Source organism: Capsicum annuum, chromosome 9 (assembly GCF_002878395.1).
Source record: "Capsicum annuum cultivar UCD-10X-F1 chromosome 9, UCD10Xv1.1, whole genome shotgun sequence".
In the NCBI taxonomy this organism is placed as follows: domain Eukaryota; kingdom Viridiplantae; phylum Streptophyta; class Magnoliopsida; order Solanales; family Solanaceae; genus Capsicum; species Capsicum annuum.
This window is the reverse complement of record NC_061119.1, coordinates 85,757,511-85,784,845: the sequence shown is the minus strand read 5'-3', so window position 1 is coordinate 85,784,845 and position 27,335 is coordinate 85,757,511. Positions and strand designations below refer to the sequence as shown.

At 25.4% G+C, this 27,335-nt stretch overlaps 1 pseudogene; it reads left to right on the top strand.

The window, feature by feature from the left end:
• Positions 1–12,822: 12,822 nt before the first annotated feature.
• The window catches only part of LOC107841347, a 75,556-nt pseudogene continuing 61,043 nt past the window's right edge, over positions 12,823–27,335 (top strand).

Below are 27,335 nucleotides of genomic sequence, written 5' to 3'. Positions count from 1 at the left end.
TCATGTCTTGTATCTATTTTTCTACAAAAAAAATATCTTTAAACCCATATCATTATGTATTTGTATTTGCCCTGCATTACCAGTGATTTGATATTCCACTATAATACGTTTACTGGTTAAGTCCACATTTAAGTGAGATGCCAAAACATCATGCAACTCAACGAATGATGTTGTTGTGCTCAACAGTATAGCATCAGTGACATATTCTTCGTAGTTTTTTTCGTACGTCCACCTTCCAGAGTGATTCATGAGAACTGGTATGCTTCTCATTTCTAACTGAATTAACCCAAAATAAACAAATATACAAATTTCAGTTAAAAAACTTAAACTAAGTTACACAAACAACAACTACAATCGAAAATACATTTACACAATGTTTGTTAAATTTAAAATACAAACACAGCAAAATTCTCTGTTCAACGTTAAATATAATCAAATCCAAAACCACCAGAATTGAACACAACCAAAACATATATAAAAGAACTTCTCAGATATAAAGATATACTATAAAATTTCGCCAAGCTAAACTTCAAAAAGAAAAGAATTTCATTAGCTCAAAAAAAACTGAATTCTATCAGTTTTTTATTCTATCAGTTTATATCAGCCAACAACATCATTAAAAAATACATTTACAAAACATTTGTTACACTTAACTTAGAACCAGAGTAAATTATTCCAGGCTAAATACAATGATAATGTATCTGTTCAACGCTAAATACAACCAAATACAGAAATTCCTTAATCGAACACAACTAAAACATATATAAAAGATCTATTCATATATACAGTTGTACTATCAAATTTTGACAAGCAAAACTAGAAAAAAAAGAATTAGATTTGCTTGAAAAATTGAATTAGATCATTTTTTGTTCTAGCTGTTCAAATTAGTATTGCGTTAAATTTAGCTCGAAATTTTTGTAGAAAATATTCATAAACGATTAATAGAAATCAGCACTGAAGATCAGTAGAAAAAACTTCAACAAATCAGCACAATTAGATCAATAGAAAAAATGATCAAACTAACAAAAAACGATTCGAAAAAAATTTATAATCATAAAAAAAAACGATTTCATACCTTCATCAATAGTTAAGGATGAATTTACAACCAATAGTTGAATTCTGAAATATTATCCAGAAGAAGGTAATGTTGATTGTTGAATTAAAAGAAACTGATTTTTCAAACTGTTATTGAACAACAAAAAAATACGCTTCAATTTGATTGTTCAATCACAGCGAAATTGAGGATTCAACTTAATTTGAATTAAAAAAATTTTATTTTTTGGAAGAAACACGTTTCTGAAACCGTTTTTTGAATTTGAGTAGGGTTATTAGCAAATAACGGAAAACGCATGATTAATGAGGATTTAATGAGATTGTAATCTTCACAGTTAATTTAAGGTAATATTACCATATTTAAATCAGTTAATTATGGACAGTAAAAAATATTTGTATTTGTATTTTTATAGTAAAAGTTTGCAAAAATACAAAATACAAGTTGCTATAATATGTAATTATGAAAGTATTGCTATGAATCTCATATTAAGGTGCTAAGTACGCTATTTCTGAATTTTGCCCATAATGAAATGAGGTCATTGGGCCTTTATTGCTTTTTCTTAAATACCTTGATTATTTACTATGTGAGCTTTAATTACATTTATTTTTTGAGTTTTTTTAAAGTCATTTAGTTAATAAATTATGCACAAAAAATGAATAAAAATCTCAAAAAAAATAAGAAAAACATAAATAGAAATGAAGGTTATAGAGAGCTGCCACATCACCTTTTCTATAACCTTCTTTTATATATTGATTCAGCTAAAGCACAAATGAATTTGATGATCCAAAAGGAAGAAGAAAAAAGGGTCTCAAACTTTTAGCTCTTCAACTAAAAGAATTTCACCTACCTTCTCCTCGTCATTCTCAAAGTTTATTACTTTCATTCATAAGTATATCCTACTCAACAGTACGTGCAAGGATCTATTGCAAAGTCTTTATTTCTCTCTTTCTATCAGTTTACAATGAAAATAGGTGGCATTTTAAGATTCACTTCAAATTGTAACACATACAGAGATTAAAAAAAGAGAGAGAGAAGATAGATACCATCTAAAAGAATAAGCCAGATTCTTCTTTATTACCCTTGAAGCATAGGATCTTTTATACATATGATTTTCTATTTTAAGCAAGCTATCTGTTATGTGTTTTTCTATTTTAAACAGGATATTATTTATTTCCTTGATTATGAGTGAGAGTATTTTTAAGCCTAATTTATAGGATTTTGTGGTAGGTTTTTCCCTTTTAACTATTTTTTGAAAAAAATAATTTAACTTTTTTTAAAAAAAAATTTAACTTTTTTGTTTTGGTAAATCTCATTTTTAGGGAGAAAAAACGTCTTTTTCGTAGAGAGCCATAATTAGTACTCTTACTATTTTCTCGTACCATAAATTTTAAATTTATTAATTAAAATATATTTTTCACTCCTTAATCACCATATGTAGTAGGAATTTTTAATTTTTAAAAGTATATTTTTCTTTTACCATATATTTTAGGACACCTTAATTTTAACTACATAAAGTTAACAACTAAATAGTAATTTAAAGAAAATAGTAAAAAGACGATTTTGTCTAAAGCGAAATCTTTTAATGAAGGGCAAAAAGTTTAAACATTATTTCTAAAGTCCTTCACACTTTTAATATACTAATTTAGAATACGCGCTCCTTCGCGTGTACCTCGCTTCAATGAATTCAATTTTATAAAATCACTTTGACACTATAAGAAATATATCCCAACAATTATTATAGCCATTATAGTAGATTTTTGTCTTCAAATTTTATATTTATTTAAATAATATAGCTTGTACCTAAAAAAAATATTAAAAATAATGATGATATTTGTTTACTGACAATTGAAACAATTACATATAATTAAATTTTAAAAGAAAATTCACATAGAATTAGAATGACTAACCAATTTACTGTGATAGAATTTAACATCCAAGAAATCAGATCAAAATTGTAAATAAGTCAATATAAACAAAAATCACAAGAAACTTCTCAATCAACAATTATTTATTGAGAATACAAGATAATTTGTTACTTTAAACTTCAAAAACATACTAAAATTACAAAAGAAAACTTCTCAATTAGCAAATATCAATTAAAATACATGATAATTTATTTTTATAAACATAAAAAATATATTAAAATCTTAGAAAACTTACCTCGAATCACAAGCTAATTTATCTCTTCAATCATGACTATTCTCAATATAAAATAAAAAACTTCTTAATTAATAATTATCCATAAAGAATATATGATAGTTTATTATTGTAAACTTCAAGAACATATTAAAATATTAGGAAACTTATGTCAAATCAGAAAAAAATTTATCTCTTTAATCGTAGAAACATCAAGATTGTAAACATTAAGAACATACTGAAACTTTAGAAAACTTACCTCAAATCACAAGCGTATTTTTCTCTACAATCATAAGATATCTCAAATTTCACAAAAAAAAAAATTCTCAATTAGCAATTGTTATCAAGAATATATGATAATTTGCTTATTACAATCATAAGATATCTCAAATTTCATACACACACACACACAAAAAAAAAAAAAAAAGCTTTTTCAATTAGCAATTGTTACGAAGAATACATGATAATTTGTTTATTGTAAACTTCAAGAATATACTAATACTAAATTACTTTAAAAAAAATTACCTCAAATAACAAGTAGTATTATCTTTTTAATCATAGATACTATTAAGATCACAATTTATAAGAAAGTTTTATAAAATAATCTAAATAAAGAAAGACAACTATTATTAATTAAATACTTAAAGAAATTCTAATTTAATGTGATTTAAACATAATTAATAGCTATTTAGGTTTTATAAAAAGCATGACTTTTTGATTTATAAGGAAAGTTTTCCTTTAAAAAAGAAAGATTATTTTTAAAAAAAGAAAGATTTTTTAAAAAAAAATACTTTAGACAATTATGATTTTATTTTGGGAAACTTAAGGATTTTTTTTCCTCAAAATTTTACAAAACGTATTTTCTATTTTTTTCCCTCAAAAATTTAAACTAAGTTTTTCTTTTTTGAAACTTTAGGGCACTTGTTGGTTTTTGTGTTTTATAAGGAAAAGTTTTCAAAAGATATTTTTCTTTTACCTATAAGATTCCTTAATTTTAAATATTATAATATAATCATATAATTATTAAAGAAAGGTTATAAAATGACGATTTTGTCTAAAGCATAAAATTTTAATGAAGGGTAAAAAGTTCGAATCACTTTTATAAGGGTTTTCACACCTTTAATATATTATAGATATAGATATAGATTATAGATTATAGATATAAATTATAGATATAGATACAGATTATACATTATAGATTATAGATTATAGATATAGATTATAGATTATAGATTATAGATTAGAGGTTAGAGATTAGAGATTAGAGATTAGAGATTAAAGACAGGGTAACTTACATAAATTCCTTAATCTTTAAGTGATATTACATAAAATCTCGACTATTTTGTTAATTATATTTTATCCCGGTTTTTAAAATGGTGATACATATAAAAAAGTGATACATTTGAAAATAACAAAATATTTATTTAAGGAAGTAACAGATTCTCTTTTATTCATTGTATTCTTTTATTTAAGGAAAGATATCTAATTTTTATCCTTATTTTAGATTTAATTAAGGTGTTTTAATTATGTTTCTCTTTTTCGTCTTTAATTATGAAAGATATGTTTTTTGGGTATTTTTTCTTTTTTTTTCGTCTTTAATTTTAGTATTTTTTTAGATTTAATTTTAATTATGTTTCAATTCTGCTTTTAGTCTTTTTTTAAAAAAATATTATTATTTTTGTTTCCTACACTGACTACACCATTACCTTTCATTAATAACATGTGAATCACCCAATAATTGAAATAAATAATTGTATCTACCATATAAATTACCATAATACCATATATATCACTCATTAATATCATATGAATCTCCCAATAATTGAAATAAACAATTGTATCTACCATATGAACCACCATAATACCATATATATGAATCACCCAATAATTGAAATAAATAATTGTATCTACCATATGAATCACCATAATACCATATATATCATCTATTAATATCATATGAATCACCCAATAATTGTATCTACCATATGAATCACCATAATATAATATGTATCACCCATTAATATCATATGTATCACTCGTTAAAATCATACAAAATGTATCTATCGTATGAATCACCATAATATCCATATAATGACATCATATTTATCATTCATATGAATCACCATTAAAAAAATAAACATGTATGAATAACTAAATAAATTTATATATGTATCAATAGATTTTTTTTTTTTAAAATGAGAGAGATTTTAGGAGAGGAAAAAAAAATTGCATGCATTAATGGAGGAGAAAAAATTAGGAAAGAAGATGATTTAAGCATTAATGGAAGAGAAAAAAAAATTAGGAAGGAAAATGATTTAATTGTTGATAATTAGAGAAATATTTTAGGGAAGAAAATCTTGAATGAGTTAATGGTAGAGTAAAAATACGATGTGGAGTTTTCTTGATATGTATCAAGAGTAAAGTTGAAAAAGAGGATTTTATGTAAATTTTAAAAAAGTAAGGGATATTAGGTAATATAGTCTCTTAGGTATGAGATTTGTGTAATTTATCCATAGAGATAAGGGTAACTTCACATTGTTATGAAATTCTAATTCGCACATAGAGTAACGACAAATTAATAAAAATTGATATAGATTTATCAAGAATACGACGAGCTTCTCATACCTAAATGTATATATCAGAAGAAAATACACGGGCAATTAAATGATGGAACAATTAATAATTGCAAAAAGTTATGAAAATTGGTAGGAAAAATTATTAAAATATACTTTTCAAGTAATTAAACTATTATTATATAGAAGCGCCAGCGAACAGATAGCCGACGATTGTCTTGCTTTTGGTCAAACATATTATTGTAATTTCATAATTTTTTCACTTTAATATACTTATTTTTTTTCTTTTTAATATGTTATATATTTGAAAATTAAATAAAAATTATTATAAATTATAATAATTAATAATTTAAATTATTTCAAGGCACATCAAAGATTTTGGTTGACTTGAAATTCTATCAGTGCAACATAAATTAGGATAAAGGAAGTTATATATTATTTGAAAATATCATGAAAAGTAATATAAATTGCAATAATTAAAAAATTAAAATATTTAAGGTATAAAAAATTGGTTTGATTTTTTAAATTCTATCAATGTCATATACAACAACAATAACAACATACCCAGTGTATTCCCACCTAATGGGGTCTTGGGAGGGTAAAGTGTACGCAGACCATACCACTACCTCAGGCGAAGTAGAGAGGCTGTTTCCGATAAACCTCCGGCTTAGAGCCAATAACAATATAGAAAACACAAAACATAAATGCATATAAACTTGTACAGGCAAAATAAACTAACAAAGCTAGCCACAAGATAATACTCGAGTCACAATATACTACTAAAAACTATATATCTGAAACCATAGACAACACTCAACCCACGAACAAGAAACTTTAGACACAAATAAAGAACGCCCCCTACTGTAACCAGCGCACTCCCATCCCCTAACCCTTTACCATAATTCGCATCCTCCACACTTTCCTATCTAGGGTCATGTCCTCCGTAAGCTATAGCTGCTCTATATCATGCCTAATCACCTCCCTTCAATATTTCTTCGGCCTACCTCTACCCCTGCCTAAAATCATCCATAGCCAGTGCCTCACACCTCCGCACTGGAGCATCAGAACTCTTCCTCATCACGTACCCGAACCAACATAACCTCACTTCTCACATCTTGTCCTCCACTAAAGCCACATCCACCTTTTCCCAAAAATTACGTCGAAAGTCGTATAAATCATAATATTACTTAACAGCTTAAAATATCTAAAAAAGTTATATAACAAATTTGATTGACTTTCTAAAATATTCCATCAATACCACACAAATTTGGACAGAAAGAGTAACATATAACATCTGAAAATTATGCCAAAGTACTATAAATTAATAATTAACAACTTAAAATATTTAAAGATTATTAAAAAAATTGATTGACTTTTCAAATTTCATTTGTGCCAAAAAAATTGAGATTAAAAAAATATATATTGAACTTGTGCTGACACGAGCTTTAGTATTTAATATTCATATACTCATGAATCAGATATCAGCTTTTTGTTAGGGTTTTTACCCTGATTTTCTTACTATATTTAAGTTTTACTTTTTCTTAGAAGGAAAATAAAAGTTACCATAATTACTTTTACTTTTCCTGAAATAAAAAAATATAATTTTTTTTCATATTTGGCTAACCTCTTTCTTGGAGGAAATGTTTTGGAACTCTATAAATAGAAGACCCCTTCTCATACCACAACACAAGAGCATCCACAATGTAGTCCTTTAAAGAGTCTTTGTTTGGAGGGAGATTTTCTCTCTCATTAGTTTTTATGTTTTTAATATTAGGTTTTATATGTAGGTCAATTGACCAAATAATATAATAATATTAAGCTTGATAGTATTGTTTATGTGTCTTCTGAATTGTCACCACAATGGTTTGTAACTAATAGCTTCTGCATGATGATCTCTCGATTTCGAACCCAACAAGTGGTATTAGAGCTTACGGTTCAATGGTCCAATGGTGTGGTGAGACGAGATTAAACAGGTTCAAAGCGGTTTCAAAATCAAGCTGCAACCAATTTGATGATAATGAAGATATATGTCCAAAAGCTACATGTGGAGATAATTATCAATCATATTTTCGACAATCCTGCAATCACATATTTGAAAATAAAGCTCACTTTTAACCCTGCAAAAGGGCTCCAATATTTTTAATCCGAAAAGGGCTAATATATTTTTTAACCCCAAAAGTTCCATTTTTAAACATGCCAAACAGCAGTGATATATGAAGAACATATATGAAAAACGAAGATCATGCACAAGAAGAAGGAGGATCAAGAATATTTTGAAGAAAATGAAGCCAAAAATGGGAGATTTGTTTGGGTTTTTGCCCTGATTTTCTTACTATATTTAAGTTTTACTTTTTCTTAGAAGGAAAATAAAAGTTACCATAGTTACTTTTACTTTTCCTAAAAGAAAAAAATATAATTCTTTTCCATATTTGGCTAACCTCTTTCTTGGAGGAAAGATTTTGAAACTCTATAAATAAAAGACCTCATTCTCATACCACAACACAATAGCTTTCACAATATAGTTCTTTAAAGAGTCTTTGTTTGGGAGGAGATTTTCTCTCTCATTAGTTTTTATGTTTTTAATATTAGGTTTTATATGTTGGTCAATTGACCAAATAATATAATAATATTAAGCTTTTTAGTATTGTTTATGTGTCTTCTGAATTGTTACCACAATGGTTTGCAACTAATATCTTCCGCATGACACCCTCTCGATTTCGAACCCAACACTTTTAAGCTATTTAGAATGCGTACACGCAATTCAACAATGCAACAACAATAATTAGGAAACTTCAACATTCAAAATGTCGAACTAATTAATTGTTGCAAATACTTTCTTCGTTGGAATTTATTTATCACATTTTTACTTTACATCTGTTAAGAAAAAATAATGATCGATATACTTTACCATATTATCCTTATTAATTGATGTTTAGTAATAGTTAATGAAAAATAATTTGAAGAATAAATAATTAATGCTAAGGGTAAAACATAAGAAAAAAATTGTCTTTTTTTAATTTATCAAAAATGATAAGTAAAAATGAAAATCAAATTAGAAAAATAATGACAAATAAATTCGAACAGAGGGAGTAAATAAAAGTATAGAACCAATCATGTCAGGTTGATAGTAATTATACCCCGCAAGCTACTCCCTCCATCTATCTTTATTTATTTCGTATAAAAATAAATATCTAACAATACTTGTCCAATTTGAAAAATCGATGAATAATTTATCATATTTTATACATTTTACCGCTACTATTAAATAGAGATAAAACAATATTAAACCCCCTCCCCCCCCCCCCTCCCTCTTCCGTAACTACAGCCAAAGTTGCTATGACACACCTTTAACTTCATGGCGGTCTTATTACCTCCTAAAATCAATTTTACTATGTTGTTGTCCACCTTTTGTACTTACATGGCCTAAAAAAAATTACAATTAAAGTGTGTCCTAAAAAGTTTCACGTAAGCGTAAATGGTATCACATAAGCACAAAAGGTGGATAGTAATGTTGTAAAATTAAGTTTAGGGTAGTAGGATTCCCGTAAAATTAAAAATGTGTATCAAGTTTAGCTATAGTTCTAGAGGGGGATTATAATAATGTCCTATCTCTATTAAATACTTTTTATTATTCAATGCATTTTCAAAACATTAAATATTATATTCAAAAGGTGATATAGTTAAGTACTCCTTTTATTTGTTGTTTCTTAGGGTGTATGTAAACTTAACTAGCATACGTACCCGCGCGATGTGCGAATAATATTAAAAAAAATCTATTAATAATTTTCTATTAAGATGTCTTGTTTAAATCATGTTCAATCATATTACATTCAAAAATATATAACTATCATACTATTTCTCCATAAAATGTGAAAATAAATTTTAAAAATTCTACGTCCACACCACCTACTTTCACCTCCATATCCACAAAAGGTGGATAGTAATGTTGTAAAATTAAGTTTAGGGTAGTAGGATTCCCGTAAAATTAAAAGTGTGTATCAACTTTAGCTATAGTTCTAGAGGGGGATTGTAATAATGTCTTATCTCTATTAAATACTTTTTATTATTCAATGCATTTTCAAAACATTAAATATTATATTCAAAAGGTGATATGGTTAAGTACTCCTTTTATTTGTTATTTCTTAAGGTGTATGTAAAATTAACTAGTATACGTACTCGCGCGATGTGCGAATAATATTAAAAAAAATCTATTAATAATTTTATATTAAGATGTCTTGTTTAAATCATGTTCAATCATATTTTTTTTATTTCCAACTACCTTCCCCCCTCCCCACCCCAACCCTTAAGTTTTTTGTATGTTTTTGAAAAATTAAAAAAAAATTAGAATTTTTTCTGCCCCACCCCTAGTTCTTTTTTAAAAATTATTTTTTTATTTCAGCCCTCCCCCTCCCTACCCCGACTACCACCCGCCCCAAACTCCACAAATCTCCCCTCCTTCCTACTTTGTTTTAAATTAAAAGAAAAAATTCTCATACAAAGACCCCCACTTCCACCCAAGCACTCCTACTTTTCAAAAATTATTTTTTTGAGATCTTTATTTTTTTAGTGCAACTTTAAATTTTGAGAAGTGGACGATCAGTTATAAGTCTAAGATAAGATTCTAAAATGTCATGATTATCTTATAGTTTACATATTTTGAGTTTGCAAAAAAAAATATATGAAATTAATGATACCAATTAGGAGTTTTATACAATAGAAATAAATGAAATAAAAAAATAATATTTTAAATTAATGATATTGATTCTAAAATATTAGCATCAGCTTATTTTAAAATTTTCATATGTTTTTTTCCTTTTGTTCTCTTTTATTCCCTTTTATTACAAAATAAATTAATTTATTTTAAATCTTATATAATTCTTATCTATTATTATTATTATTATTATTATTATTATTATTATTATTATTATGTACTACTACTACTATTGCTTCTATCATTACTATTAATTATTATTATTATTTTAATAATTTTTTATCTTTCTCTAATATGTAAATAAATTATATTTAAATATATTTTATAACATTTAAATTTTATAAGAGATAAGTTTGAAATAGTAGATGTCTGTTAGAACTCTTTAATTATGAGTTTCTATTTTTAAGGTAATGAATTTCTTATAAAAGGATAATTTATTCAAATTCAAATACTTAATCTTTCAGTTCAAAATTTTTATTACAATATTTTTAAATTTGTCTTAAAATATTTTTTATTTTTTCCCTAAAAACTGTCACGTGGCTATTTTAATATGTTGTCACTTGAAATCTTGTCTTGTTTTAGTTTTGCTTGTATATAGAGATAGTGGACAAGTAATTAAAGATGTAGGAAGGAAGTAATAGTTAATTTGCACACAAGTCATATTGTAATTTGAAAATTGTTATTGATTTTCTCTCTGTATATTCTATATATTAGAAGAGAAGGTTTTGACATGCTTGCTTCAATAGGTTGCTTGCTCCGTAATTTTACTATATCATCTTAATTAATTATTACAAGTCATTTATATATTAAAAACTAATAATATTTAATATAAAAATAAAATATACATTTATGACATGTTTTTTTCAGCTGCTTTGTAATTTTACTAAATATCATTCGAATTAATTATTACAAGTTATTTAAATATTAAAAATTAATAATATTAATAAAAAAGCAGTTTAATCATAATTTTACTAAATATTACCTAATTAATTATTTTAAGTCATCTAAGTATTAAAAAGTTAATAATATTTACTGAAAAGGTAAATAGATATAAAAGGATAAATTAATTTTTGATATTTTAAATTAACTTGACGTCTTATAGGAGACTCACTTAATTTTTTTTTAAGGTTTTGACATGTCTATTTATGTTGCTTCGACCGTGATTTTACTATATCACTCCTGATTAATTATTATAAGTTATTTATATATTAAAAAATTAATAATATTTAATTTAAAAAATAAAATAGACATTTATGACATGTTTGTTTCACCTACTTCAACCGTAATTTTATAAATATCACCCCTAATTAATTATTATAAGTCATTTAAGTATTAATAAATTAATAATATTTAATAAAAAAGATAAGATAGATATGAAATGATAAATTAACTCTTGATGTTTTAAATTAACTTGACGTCTTATATGATGCCCGCTTATTTTTTTTTACAAGAATTTTTATAGTAATTTGTTATATCAATTCTAATTAATTGTCACTTAAAATATGACTACTTCGACGCTTCAATCATGATTTTATTATATCATTCTAATTAATTATTATGGCCATCTAAATATTGTGCCACTTACAAACTTAAATTATTTAAAAATATAATTGGCTATCAATGCCGTAAAAGTTTGGACAAGGAGAGTAATATAAATTATTTGAAAATTACACGAGAAGTATTATAAATCATAATAGTTAACAACTTAAAATATCTATAAAAAAAATTTAATATGTTACATATTTTTAAAAAAAATACGTAAAAAATACTATAAATCACAATAATTAACAAGTAAAAAAGTCTAAAGGACAAAATGCCTGCTTTGGCACATCTTCATTAATCCTTTGCCTTGCCTTCATTTTTTCCTTCATTTTAATTTGTTTGTATTTTTTTTTAATTTGTTTGTATTTTTTTTAATTTGTTATATATTTAAAAAACCCGTAAAATTTTTTCTATAAATCACAATAATAAACAACTTAAAAATTTTTAAAGATATAAAATATTTGGTTTACTCTCGAAATTCTATAATTATTTATCAATACCACAAAAATTTGGACAAGAAGAGTAGCGTATATTATTTGAAAATTATAATAAAAAAAATTATAAAATACAATAGTTAACAACTTAAAATGTCTTCCAACTTATTATGTATTCATATAATTTAGCATCTAATTAGTATTAAATTTTGAATATTTATTTTTAATTTTAAAATACTCTAAACATAATTGATGTTCGGCCCGTGCTAACACGGGCCCGTCCCCTAGTATATACATACAAGTACACAACAACACAATAAACAGTAAAGAGGGGGGAAGGGGGGAGAAAATAAAAGAAATGTAGAAGAGGCCATGGATTTGAAGGTTCCAACTTAGTCTTTAGAAACTCATTGGAATTGCAAAAAGGTAGCGAAAAATGGAATTTAGTGAGAGATAAAGTGCACAAATTAATGCTTTAGAAAACTATGGTTGTTTTGAAGCTTTGCTTGATGGAGAAATTCCTAAAGAGAAACTATATGAAAAATTGAAACAAATTTTCAACTTCAATTTGGAGAAACATTTGGAAACTCACAAAATGTGATAGTAGGTTACCCTAGGAACAATCCTATAACACCACTTCAAGAGAGAATGATGATTGACAATGTCCTCACTCATGGTGTTGTGGAGAATTTTTCCAACGTCCTTAGGTCTAGGGGAGAGTCTGAATTCTGGTATGTAGTCAATAATCACAACCAAAAAAGAATTGAAATTAGGCATGAATTTCGTCGTTAATCCGTCGCTAAATTTGTTGTAGCTAACAAGTTTTGACTAACCAAACTGTTTAGCTATATAATTGTTCCTTTACTAATTTTTAGCTATTCTTTTATTTGTGAATTTTCTTCCATTCTCTATGAAGAAACATTAGTGATTTTTCAGTCTGGTAAAATTATTAATAAACGAGAAGGATAAGTTTCAAGTTAATATGTTTTTTCTTCTCCTTTTCTTTCGAATACTCCTGAACATGCAAAATGATAGTTGATACCTATGCCGCTTTTTGATTCAAAATCCAGTGATTCGTGCTACTAATCATTTTCCATTACTGGAAAGGGCAAGGATAAGGGAAAATATTGGCTCCAGCTATTGGTGGACGGGTTGGCTGGGTTTGCATATTTCAGACACAAAAAATAATAACAAAAGAAGAATATTTAAATAAAAAAGGAATAAATTAAAAAATAATATTTGATAATAATATATTTGACGAAATAAAAGGAAAAGAATTAGATTTAAGTGTAGAAAAAATATTTAAAATACCAATAATAAAAAACATATTTAATAGGCGAAAAGAAGAATATTATATAGTAAGCCAAAAAGAACATGTAATAAACTATAGATATGCAAAAGAAAAAGCTAGTATACCACTAGTAACAAAAAGAATAATTAATAAAGAAATAAACTATATAAAAAGTAAAGACCCAATAAAATACGTACACCTTAGAGGAACAGAGATATTAATAAAAACATGTTTTAGAGAAGGAATAGATACACCAATAGAATTATATTTAGCAGATGATAGAATTATAAAAACCTATAGAAAAAAGTATAATAATCGCCATAAGAGGAAATTTAATATACCAAAAATTTAAATTTATAATAGGTGTGAATTATTCAGTGACAATAACAGATAAAAATATAGATAAATCATTAGTATTATATTGGAAAATATCAGGAATAGAACTAACCCGAGGAAGTAAAATATTTACAGCAAGATATAAAAATCTATATGTAATAAGAACAAAACATACGGAAATAAAATAAAATTAATAACATACAAATAGAAAGTTCTTTCGAACAATTTGTAAAAATAATTGATAACAATGATTATAGTTACAAAGACATAGATATAGAAGAATATTTAGAAATAATGAATGATAAAATAAGTACAACAAAAAGAATAGCTTTTGAAAAATCAGAATCATCAGGATCATAAAAAAGAACAAACTATGAAATAACTTCAACAGTTAATTTAACTCAATATTATATAACGGGAATAATAAATGAAAAAAATATTTAATACTCCTAAATACAGGACAAGAAGAAAATTATATAACAAAATATTTAGTAAAAAATAAAGAAATAAAATCTAACAGTGATATATGCCCAGATCTACTAAGAAGTTTAATAACTATTAAGGATACAACAGAAAAAGAAATAATAATAGGAATTAAAAAAATAAAAATAGAATTTGAAATAAAAGAAGATATACAAAAAGAAGACATAATATTAGGAATAAAATGGTTAGAACAAGTAAAACCATACAATATAGAACATACACAATTAACCATAACATATAATAAAGAAAAATTATTAATAAAAAGAACTTTGACATGATATGAAAATATATGTCTTAATAAAGATAATAGTAGAAGGATATTACAACAGATATTATATGCCTATGATAGATACAGGAGCAGAAGCCAATTTATGTAGATATAACTGTTTACCAAATAGTAAATGAGATAAATTAAAAACACCAATAGTAGTTAGAGGATTTAATAACGAAGGAAGCTTAATTACTTATAAAGCTAGAAATGTAAAAATACAAGTATGGTATAAAATATTAACAATAGAAGAAATCTATAATTATGAATTAACATCAAAAGATATGCTTTTAGGAATGCCATTTTTAGATAAATTATACCCACATATAATAACTAGAACACACTGGTGGTTTACAGCACCATGTAAACAAAAGGTAAGAGCAAAAAGAGTTATTAATAAAATAAGAAAGAAAACCGATTGGATAAAGGAAGTGAAAAAATAACACAAAAATTAGAAAATATAAAAAATACTAAAGACACAATAGAACTAGTTATATTTTCAATAAATAAATAAGAAATGACTATATTTTCAATAGATAAGATAGAAATAATAAAGAAAAAATTAAGAAAATTGTACAGTGAAGATCCATTAAAAGGATAGGAAAAACATAAAACTACTATAAAAATTGAGCTAATAGATAAAAATAATATAATAACCCAAAAACCGTTAACATATAACTTTGATGATTTAAAAGAATTTAAAATGCATATAGATGAATTATTAGAAAAATAATATATACAAAAAAGTAATAGTGAACACAATAGTCCAGCATTTATAGTAAATAAACATAGTGAACAAAAAAGAGAAAAAAATAGAATGGTTATTGATTATAGAAACCTAAATGTAAAAATTATGACATATAATTATCCAATACTAAATAAGATATTAAAAATAAGACAAATACAAGGATATAATTACTTTAGTAAATTTGATTGTACATTAGGATTTTACCATTTAAAGTTAGAAGAAGAATCTAAAAAGTTAACTGTATTTACAGTACCACAAGGATTTTATAAATGGAATGTGTTACCATTTGGATATAAAAATGCACCAGGTAGATACCAACACTTTATGAATAGTTATTTTAAACAACTACCTAATTGTAAAGTATACATAGATGATATACTATTATATACAAAAACTAAAAAGGAACATTTAAAATTAGAATAATTTACAGATATAATAGAAAAATCAGAAATAAGTTTAAGTGAAAAGAAAGCTGAAATTATGATAAACCAGATAGAATTTTTAGGAATACAAATACATAAAAGTGGAGAAAAATGCAACAACATATAGTACAAAAAATAATAAATTCAAAAAAAGAATTAGATACAAAAAAAATTACAATCATTTTTAGGATTAGTAAATCAAGTAATAGAATATATACCAAAGTGGTTAACAAATAAAATATAAAATTCAGTTACAACAAAGGAAATTCAGAGACTAGTGTTAAATATATCAAATTTTACATTTACAATTGAAGTAAGCAAAACTAACAAGAATGTCATTGCATATTACATATCAGGACAAAGCTACACAGACTGATATACTATAAGATGATGCTTTAGAAAAGATACTCAAAGCCCTAACTACACTTTCAATGAAAGTGGACAGTATGAGTAATGAAATAGAAAAGCTAAAGACGAATGAAGTTAAACTGAAGTCTAAAGCTATGAATCAGATAACTCAGTAGTGTGCAGAGCTATGTCGATCGGAAGACATCAAAATTCCAGAGCTAATAGAAGACGTTGGGACACTTCATAAAACCTATAACGTTTATCAATCTACAATTGTAGGTACAAGCAAAGGAGTTAGTGGATAAAGATATCAGAACATGAACATGAATAAGATATTTGAAAAACCATTTATACCAAAAACACAAAAAGACTCCTCGTTCATACCCCCACAAACTACCACATATCGAGAAATTTTAAACCAATATAGAAAAGCCTATAACCATATAACTCGAGCATACATAGAAAATATCCATAAAATCCAAACTTATCTAAACCTTAACCCCAGAGTTACAAATATCCAAGAAGACTAATTAAGTTAAACTAAAGTCTAAAGCTATGAATCAGATAACTTAGCAGTGTGCAGAGCTATGTCTATCGGAAGACATCAAAATTCTAGAGCTAAAAGGAGACGTTGGGACACTCCATAAAACCCATAACGTTTATCAATCTACAATTGCAGGTACAAGCAAAGGATTTAGTGGACAAAGATATCAGAACATGAACATGAATAAGATATTTGATTCACTTTTATATCTTCTTCAGTTATTTGATTTATCTGATTTACTATCTATTTCATTATCTGTTTCATTTTCCGAAATTTCATATATACTATCGTCACTTTCTAATTCGTAATCTATATAATCTATTTGCATAGATTCTGTATTTTCTTTCTTTATTTCTGATATTTGTTTCTTTTTTGGGTTTTTAGGCATTTTACAATCTCTAGCTAAATGTCCTAGTTTTCCACAATTATAACAAGTACATTCTTTTATAGATTTCTTTTTCCTATATGGTCTTTTATGTTTATAATTTTTTACATAATATCTTTTTCTTGGTTTCTTCTATTTATATTTTAATTTTTTGTATTTCTTATATTTCTTATGTCTTTTTCTTTTCTTATAATATCTTTATTCACATCCAAATTGAGGTGCTATTTTATCTTTGCAACATGCTAAATTTCTTATTAATGTTTTTTCCATTTTTATTTCTTCTCTATATTTTTCACATAGATTTCTATACCATTGTTGTAAAAATTTTATTCTTGCTCCTAGGATATCTACTATTTTTGCTTCATCCCAACTCTTTATTATTTTTGAACTAAATGGTTCAGGTAATTTACTAAAATATAATCTTCTTACTTCTTTACTTTCTTCTGTATTTTATGCTCCTTTATAGTCGTATTCATTAAATACGCCTGTATATTCATCTATATAGCACATATTACATATTGCTAGTTTTAACATTAAATTTCTATTTATATCTTTTTCTTTATTTTGTTCTTCTTTTGCTGTTGTCATACTGCTAAATTCATCTCTTATAGCTATTTCATATTTTTTCAATATGTCTATAGGTGTTAGTTTAGTTACTGTTCCTTCTATTTCTTTTATCATCTCTTAATACCTTTTTACTTTCTTCAGTTAAATTTAAAAATCATAATTTTGCTGTTACTATTGGTGTTCTTTCTATATATTCTGGTGTATCTATTGCATTTATACCATTGTCTAATAATTTTGCTATATATCCTATCCATAATTGTATCGTTTTCTATATCTATTACACAGTTTAAGTCTAAGAAGTTATAATTTTTATTAATTATTTGTTCTGGTGTCCATTTGTTATATTCATTTTTAGATTAAATTTTTTAAACTTATTTTATAATGATATGTAGGTTTTCTTATTTTTGATGTACTAGGTATTATATTTTTATCATCTTCTTTATCAAGAGTATTTATTTTTGTGTTTATATTTTCTAAGTTTCCTTTATTAATTACTTCTTGTTTTTCATTAATTTCTAATTTTTCTATATTTGTTAAGGTTTCTGTATATGTTTCACTATCTTCCGAATCATAATTATCTGTTTCTTCAGTATCTATTGTGTTTATTTCTATTTCATTAGTTTTTAATTTTTTATTTTCTTCTTCTAATTTTTCTTTAAATTGATTTATCTTAATTAAAATTTTTTGTTCTTTATCCTTTTCTTCTTTTCTTTCTGTTTTTTTTCATACAGATCTTTTAGCATTTGTAATTTTTTTTCTAATTCAACAATCTTACTATTTTTAGTTTCTTCTATTTTTCGTATTTCTTCTGTAGTCTGTTGTTTTAATTGATATATTTCTTTTTGCCTATCTATTTCTTCGTTTTCTTTTGCTATTCTTACCATAGCTGTTAATTTATCTTTTAATTTTAATTCTTCTTTTGAATTTATTATTTTTTGTACTATATGTTGTTGCATTTTTACTCCACTTTTATCTATTTGTATTCCTAAAAATTCTATCTGGTTTTTCATAGTTTCAGCTTTCTTTTCACTTAAACTTATTCCTGAATTTTCTATTATACCTGCAAATTGTTCTAGTAATTTTAAATGTTCCTCTTTAGTTTTTGTATATAATAGTATATCATCTATGTATACTATACAATTAGATATATATCTAGTATATCATCTAGTAATTTTTGTATATGTTTCACTATCTTCCGAATCATAATTATCTGTTTCTTTAGTATCTATTGTGTTTATTTCTATTTCATTACCCATACTGTCCACTTTCATTGAAAGCGTAGTTAGGGTTTTGGGTATCTTTTCTAAAGCATCATCTTCTATTATATCAGTCTGTGTAGCTTTGTCTTGATAAGTAATCTACAATGACATTCTTGTTAGTTTTGCTTACTTCAATTGTAAATGTAAAATTTTATATATTTAATACTAGTCTCCGAATTTCCTTTATTGTAACTGAATTTTGTATTTTCTTTGTTAACCACCAACGTACCTGCGTATTATCTGTTCGTATAATAAACTTGTTATATACAATATATGGCTCAAGTGCTAATAAACATTTATATAATGGACATAATTCTTTTCTATTTATTTTCCATTTTATCTCTGTTTCATTAAACGTGCCTGAGTAGTATCTACAATGATGTTCTAATTTTTCTTTTTCATATCTATATTTAAGTACTCCTCCATAACTATATTCGCTTGCGTCTACTTCTACTATATATGTAAATTTTTTATTTTCGTCTGGGAATTGTAATTTTGATAATTCTTTACAAAGTATTTTTATTTTCTGAACTTATTTTTTATCTTCTTCGTTGTAATTATACTCTACATCCTTTTTTATTTTTTCCTGTAATGACTTTAAGTTTTCTGCTAATTTTGGTATATATTCTCTTACTTGGTTTACTAATCCTAAAAATGATTGTAATTTCTATTTTGTATCTAATTCTTCTTTTTTCTAACATTAAATATAAATGTTCACCTATTTTCTTATACCTTCTTCCTAAATTGGAAAATACTATTCTTATTTTTAATCCTTCAAGGTTTTCATACAATTTTTTTTTATCTATTATAAATTCTTCTTTGTTCATTTTATCTACTTGATGGTGTATAGATCATGTTGATATATGTATTCTAGACTATTTATTTGTGATTCTAAATATGATATTTATTCTTTTTGTGCATTTATTGATTTTTGACATACTCCTACAATCACGTTATATTGTAGTCTTTCTTTTCTTATTTTTAATTCTCTCCGCTTTTCAGATATTATTTGTTTTAGTTCTTTATATTTTTGGAATTTGTTATATTATTCAATATTTAAAATATTTTGGTGGATACCGAAATCTGATTTTATCATAATTAGGTGGCATATATCTCATTCTTCTAGATTTTAAATGGATTATTAATTTTGCCTCATTGCTAGATATTAAAGTAATTAAATAAGCTAATCTGTGGGGGCTTTCTTTTGTTTTATTTAACTTCATATATTCTGGGTAGTAACTAGTTAAAGTTTCTTTAATTTTTCTAAAAGCTTCTATATTTTTAAATGGTCTTCTCATTTTTAATAAATAAATAACAACGTAAATAATAATAGATCATAATTAATAATTAAATTAACATTTCTAACATTTTTCATAACTAAATTAATATTTCTCATAACTAAATTAATACATACCTAATTGTATATTTTTTAAATAACGTAGCTCTGATACCAATTGTAGGGGGTGCGGATAACTTGGGGTAATTTACGTGGATAACTAGTTGGGTAATTTGCGTGGATAACTAGTACTTACTTGTTTTATCATGTTAATTGAAATGTTATGTTATAATATTCCTTAGCTTTTTGTTTTAACCTTATTAATTCTTCCATATTATTTTTAAGGTATTCTATATGTTTCATATTTCTAGTTTTTAGATAGTTAAGTAGATTCTCTTTCATAAGTATTTCTGTTAATCTTATTTCCTCCATATCTTTTCTCCAATATTCTAAGTATTCGTAGTTTATCATTTTATCCTAAAGTAGTTGTAATACTGCAAATTTCTTTGTAATAATTTATTCTAATTGTACTATATCTGATATTAAATTCTAGGATATCTATTTCGTTAATTATCTGGTCTTTTTCTTCTATGAATAATTCTATGTCTAAATCATATTTTAAACTATCTTTTAACTCTAGTTGTTTTATGTTTTTTCTATCCAAATTAATCTTTCTTTTAATTGTTTTCTCCCTCTTCTAAGTTGGTTTCTATAATTAATTTCTTCGTATAGCCAACTTTGTTTTTCTCTAACTCTTTTAATATATTCTAATATTTTTAATCTGTATAATATCCATCTGAATAATAACTGTCTAAATATGAGCAATAACTTTCATTATATAGGTGTAAGTTTTCTATAGAACTTGATAACTCTTCTTCTTCATAATTTCATATCTTGTCCCATATTATTTTCTTTATGTCTATAATTTCTATATCTCTTAGTATATATAAAACAAGTATTTTAAAGTAATCTGTCATTTGTTTTTTCATAATATTCTTTAGTTGTTTGTTTTAATCTTTTTAATTCTTCCATATTTTCGTTAAGGTATTCTATATATTTTATATTTTTAGTTCTCATGTATTCTTCTAAATTTGTTTTCATTAGTTTTTCTATTAATTGTATATTTTTTATATCCATTTTCCAATAGTTTATCATGGTTGATGCGTAGGTTTGACATGTAGGCATATATAGGAGTAGGTAGGTAGGTGTGGTATGTAATTTATTCTAGTCATAGTATATTTATCAAATATTTTTTCCCATATGATTTTTCTTATATCTACTATTTCTATATCCTTAAGTACATACAAAACAAGTATTTTGAATTTATCTATCATTTCATCGGATAAGTAGGTAGTCATTCTTTTTCATATGATGCTATTTTCAAAATATTCCTTTCAACCATATACATAACAAAATATGATCATCTTAGATCACTATATACCAGATTATTCTTAAATAATTATGTTACTCTGTCACTATTAGCATGGTAGTCTGGATGCTTTTCCCTTAAACAACGTCTCTACTCTGGCTACTCCCCTAACACGACTTTCTTGCCTCACCGGTTTCACCTTTAGGATGGCATAGTCCTTAGGGATTTTTCTCCTTTTCCTCTTTGCTAATAAACTTTGTAACATATTATTCTTTGAATAATTCTACTATATAGTAACTAACATGAGCTTATTTTATCATATTATGATTGTTAAGAATTTATAAATTTAGCTATTCATAATTATAAATGAATATACCTGTTCTGGTAGATCTGATAATTGTGGACTTTGTTCATCTATAGCTTTTCCTTAGAAATATATCTGATTTTATTAAATATTCAAAAGTTTTTTGTGTACAAAAGAGAAGACTTGCTTTCAACACATGAAAGTCTTGCCTTTAACTTAGCCGGATGGCTTACATATTTATAAGAGGAAAAGAATTGTTCCTACTTTACACGTTTTACACGTAAACTACATATCTTTACAAAAAAGTCTTCCTTTTCAAAAGTTGAAAAGGATTAGACTTAGGCTAAACTAGACTAGACTTAAAGTATAAAAAGACAAAACTATAATAATGGCACTTGCCGAAAAATTCTAACCTAGTAAAGCTATACAATATCTTTACGTAAAGTAAAGTCAAGAAAACTATTCACATGTTGCTTTCTATCTTGTCTTCTTTGTCTTTATTTTTCATTGCTCCGTTACTTTCTATCTTCTTTATATCTTCCAGCTGGCGTTCTTATCTTCTTTTATTCTAGTTGAACTTCCGGGAGAATATTATCTTCTCCATTACATCTCGAACATAAATGGTCTGGATATTTGTGTCCAATTAACTTGCAATATCTTGTTAATAATTCTTCTGAAATAAATCCCTTCCTAATTGCTCTTGTAGTTGGTTGTTTTTCTGGATTGAGTAGTGTCAAAATCCATTGTCTAGCTTCTTCCATATCTGACTGTCATAGTTTCCTTGAATTTGAATAAATCATTTGATGATCTCTTGAATAATAACTCCATATAGGGTTTCCATTGATATAATTATTTGCTAATTCTTGAACAATTGTAGATAATTCAATAATTCATTTATTTGCATAAAAATCAGGTATCTCAACTTTAGGTATTTCTGGCTGTTGAACCATATCTTCCGGTATAATCATATCTCCGGTTAATCCTATTTTTACAACTTGTATAACTGGTTTGATCTCGTCATATAATATCTTTGCTGGTGCAGTGTAAAACTTTATAAAAAAATAGATTTCCTTTGGTTATTTTCTTATAGGTGGCGAATTCTCTATATAATTCCAGTATAGCTGTTAGTTCATCTCCATCTTGGGTATATACGGTATTTAATAATCCATAACTGAAATAAGTTTTAACTAAGCTTGGGTTGGTTTTCGGTAATGCGATTAACTTGTTGTAACCTTGTAATTTTTGGGTTATATAGTTTGTGTTTGGTTCTTGGATATTTGTAGCTCTGGGGTTAAGGTTTAGATAAGTTTGTATTTTGTGGATATTTTCTATGTATGCTCGAGTTATATGGTTATAGGCTTTTCTATCTTGGTTTAAACTTTCTCGATATGTTGTAGTTCGTGGGGGTATGAACAAGAGGTCTTTTTGTATTTTTAGTATAAATGGTTTTTCAAATATCTTATTCATGTTCATGTTCTGATATCTTTGTCCTTCACATAGATTTCTATACCATTGTTGTAAAAATTTTATTCTTGCTCCTAGGGTATTTACTATTTTTGCTTCATCCCAACTCTTTATTATTTTTGAACTAAATGGTTCAGGTAATTTACTAAAATATAATATGCTCACTTTTTTACTTGCTTCTGTATTATATGCTCCTTTATAGTAGTATTCTTTAAATGCGCATGTATATTCATCTATATAACACATATTACATATTGCTAGTTTTAACATTAAATTTCTATCTATATATTTTTCTTTATTTTGTTCTTCTTTTGCTGTTGTCATACTGCTAAATTCATCTCTTATAGCTATTTCATATTTTTTCAATATGTCTATAGGTGTTAGTTTAGTTACTGTTGTTCCTTCCATTTTTTTATCATCTCTTAATACCTTTTTACTTTCTTCAGTTAAATTTGAAAACCATAATTTTGCTGTTCCTATTAGTTTTCTTTCTATATATTCTGGTGTATCTATTGCATTTATACCATTGTTTAATATTGTTTTTCTATATATCCTATCCATGATTGTATCATTTTATCTACATCTATTACACAGTCTAAGTCTAAGAAGTTATAATTTTTATTAATTATCTATTTTGGTGTCCATTTGTTATATTCATTTTTTAGGTTAAATTTTTTAAAACTTATCTTTATAATGATATGTAGGTTTTCTTATTTCTGATGTACTAGGTATTATATTTTCATCGTCTTCTTTATCAAGAGTATTTATTTCCCGTGTTTATATTTTTTAAGTTTCCTTTATTAATTACTTCTTGTTTTTCATTAATTTCTAATTTTTCTATATTTGTTAAGATTTCTGTATATGTTTCACTATCTTCCGAATCATAATTAACTGTTTCTTCAGTATCTATTGCATTTATTTTTGTTTCATTAGTTTTTAATTCTTTATTTTCTTCTTCTAATTTTTCTTTAAATTGATTTATCTCAATTAATAATTTTTGTTCTTATTCTTTTCTTCTTTTTCTTTCTGTCTTTTTTCATACAGATCTTTTAGCATTTGTAATTTTTTTTCCAATTCAGCAATCTTACTATTTTTAGTTTCTTCTATTTTTCGTGTTTCTTTTGTAGTCTGTTGTTTTATTTGATCTATTTCTTTTTGCCTATCTATTTCTTCATTTTCTTTTGCTATTCTTACTATAACTGTTAATTTATCTTCTAATTTTAATTCTTCTTTTTCTAACATTAAATATAAATGTTCACCTATTTTCTTATATTTTCTTCCTAAATTGGAAAATACTATTCTTATTTTTAATCCTTCATGGTTTTCATATATTTTTTCATCTATTATAAATTCTTCTTTGTTCATTTTATCTACTTGATATATGTATTGTAGACTATCTATTTGTGATTCTAAATATGATATTTCTTCTTTTTGTGCATTTATTGATTTTTGACATACTCCTACAATCTGTTATATTCTTTCTTTTCTTATTTTTAATTCTCTTCGCTTTTCAGTTATTATTTGTTTTAGTTCTTTATATTTTTTGGAATTTTGTTATATTATTCATCTTTACAATATTTAAAATATTTTGGTGGATACCGAAATCTAATTTTATCAAAATTAGGTGGTATATATCTCATTCTTCTAGATTTTAAATGAATTATTAATTTTGCCTCATTGCTAGATATTAAAGTAATTAAATAAGCTAATCTGTGGGGTTTTCTTTTGTTTTATTTAACTTCATATATTCTGGGTAGTAACTAGTTAAAGTTTCTTTAATTTTTCTAAAAGCTTCTATATTTTTAAATGGTCTTCTCATTTTTAAAAAATAAATAACAACATAAATAATAATAGATCATAATTAATAATTAAATTAACATTTCTAACATTTTTCATAACTAAATTAATATTTCTCATAACTAAATTAACACGTACCTACTTGTACATTTTTTATGAACTAACATCATAAGATATACTTTTAGGAATGCCATTTTTAGATAAATTATACCCACATATAATAGTTAGGACACACTGGTGGTTTACAACACCATGTAAACAAAAGGTAAGAGCAAAAAGAGTTATTAATAAAATAAGAAAGAAAACTGATTGGATAAAAGGAAGTGAAAAAATCACACAAAAATTAGAAAATATAAAAAATACTGAAGATACAATAGAACTAGTTATATTTTCAATAAATAAAGAAGAAATAACTATATTTTCAATAGATAAGGTAGAAATAATAAAGAAAAAATTAAGACAATTATACAGTGAAGATCCATTAAAAGGATGGGAAAAATATAAAACTACTATAAAAAATGAGCTAATAGATAAAAATAGTATAATAACCCAAAAACCGTTAATATATAACTTTGATGATTTAAAAGAATTTAAAATGCATATAGATGAATTATTAGAAAAACAATATATACAAAAAAGTAATAGTAAACACAATAGTCCAGCATTTATAGTAAATAAACTTAGTGAACAAAAAAGAGGAAAAAGTAGAATGGTTATTAATTATAGAAACCAAACGAATTATTGGAATATCTACAATTGTTCAAGAATTAACAAATAATTATATCAATGGAAACCCTATATGGAGTTATTATTCAAGAGATCATCAAATGATTTATTCAAATTCAAGGGAACTACGACAGTCAGATATGGAAGAAGCTAGACAATGGATTTTGACACTACTCAAATATTGATAATTGTGATTTTAGTCACTGTAAATTCGTATTATATTAACCCTCAAGTAGTTGATTTGTGAACTATTATCCTCCTCCTTGTGAATCTGACAAATTTAGCCAATTATTAAGTGCCAAACTATTAAATATCGGATGAGTAATGTAAAATTCTTCACAACTTTCATGCACAAATTTTGTCACCCACAATCATGCATATATATATATAGTGGTGGAGCCAGAATTTCCATTGAGGGGGTTTAGAAGTAAATATACGGACTAGTCAAAGGGGGTTCAACATCTACTATATACACATAAAAATATTTTTGACCGTGTAAAAAGAGTAGCATAAAAATAGTATAATTTTTCGTCAAAGGGGGTTCGAATGAACCCCCTGATTACAAGGTGGATCTGCCACTATATATATATATATATATATATATGGTTTATCAGTTAATGTGTCTAATATCTCTTGCAATCCTTTTTTCTTCTTGCTATCAGATTATTTTAGACGTTTGTTAATTCTATTCTTCTGAACGTGCTCTATATTTAGCAAGCTTGTAAACTCATAATTACTCCACTTATTATTGTCAACATCTATATATGGGTTTGATTTGCAATGATTTAGTGCTTACTTTAAAAAAATTATTAGAATTTGGTGATATGATAAGTAGAATGATATTTGAGAAATTGGAATTGGAAAATTACTCAAATGAACAAAAAAAAATAGGTGAGTGCTTACTTCCCATGATCAAGTACAAATTGCCTAAAGTCGAGAAGACCAATGTTGGAGTACCTCCTAATACTGATAAAATCATTTCAAACAATTTTAAATCAACATGATCAAAATGTAAATGGGCTCCAAATTATGGACAAAAATGCACAATGGATTGATGTTCAATGTTCATCACCTCATTCATACATATTTCTTGTTAGTGACTGTTTGCAACAAATTTTTGTAATGCTAAAAATTAACTGCAAGCAAAGATAGATAAAAGAAAAAAAGTAATTTTTATTGATGAATCTTGTGATTACAATTCTGTAACTCTCTTGATTCTTCTCTCCTAAACTTAGAAATGATCCGAGCGCTTTCATGTAACGCCCCAATTTTTTGAACCGAAATGCTACACAGTGCTC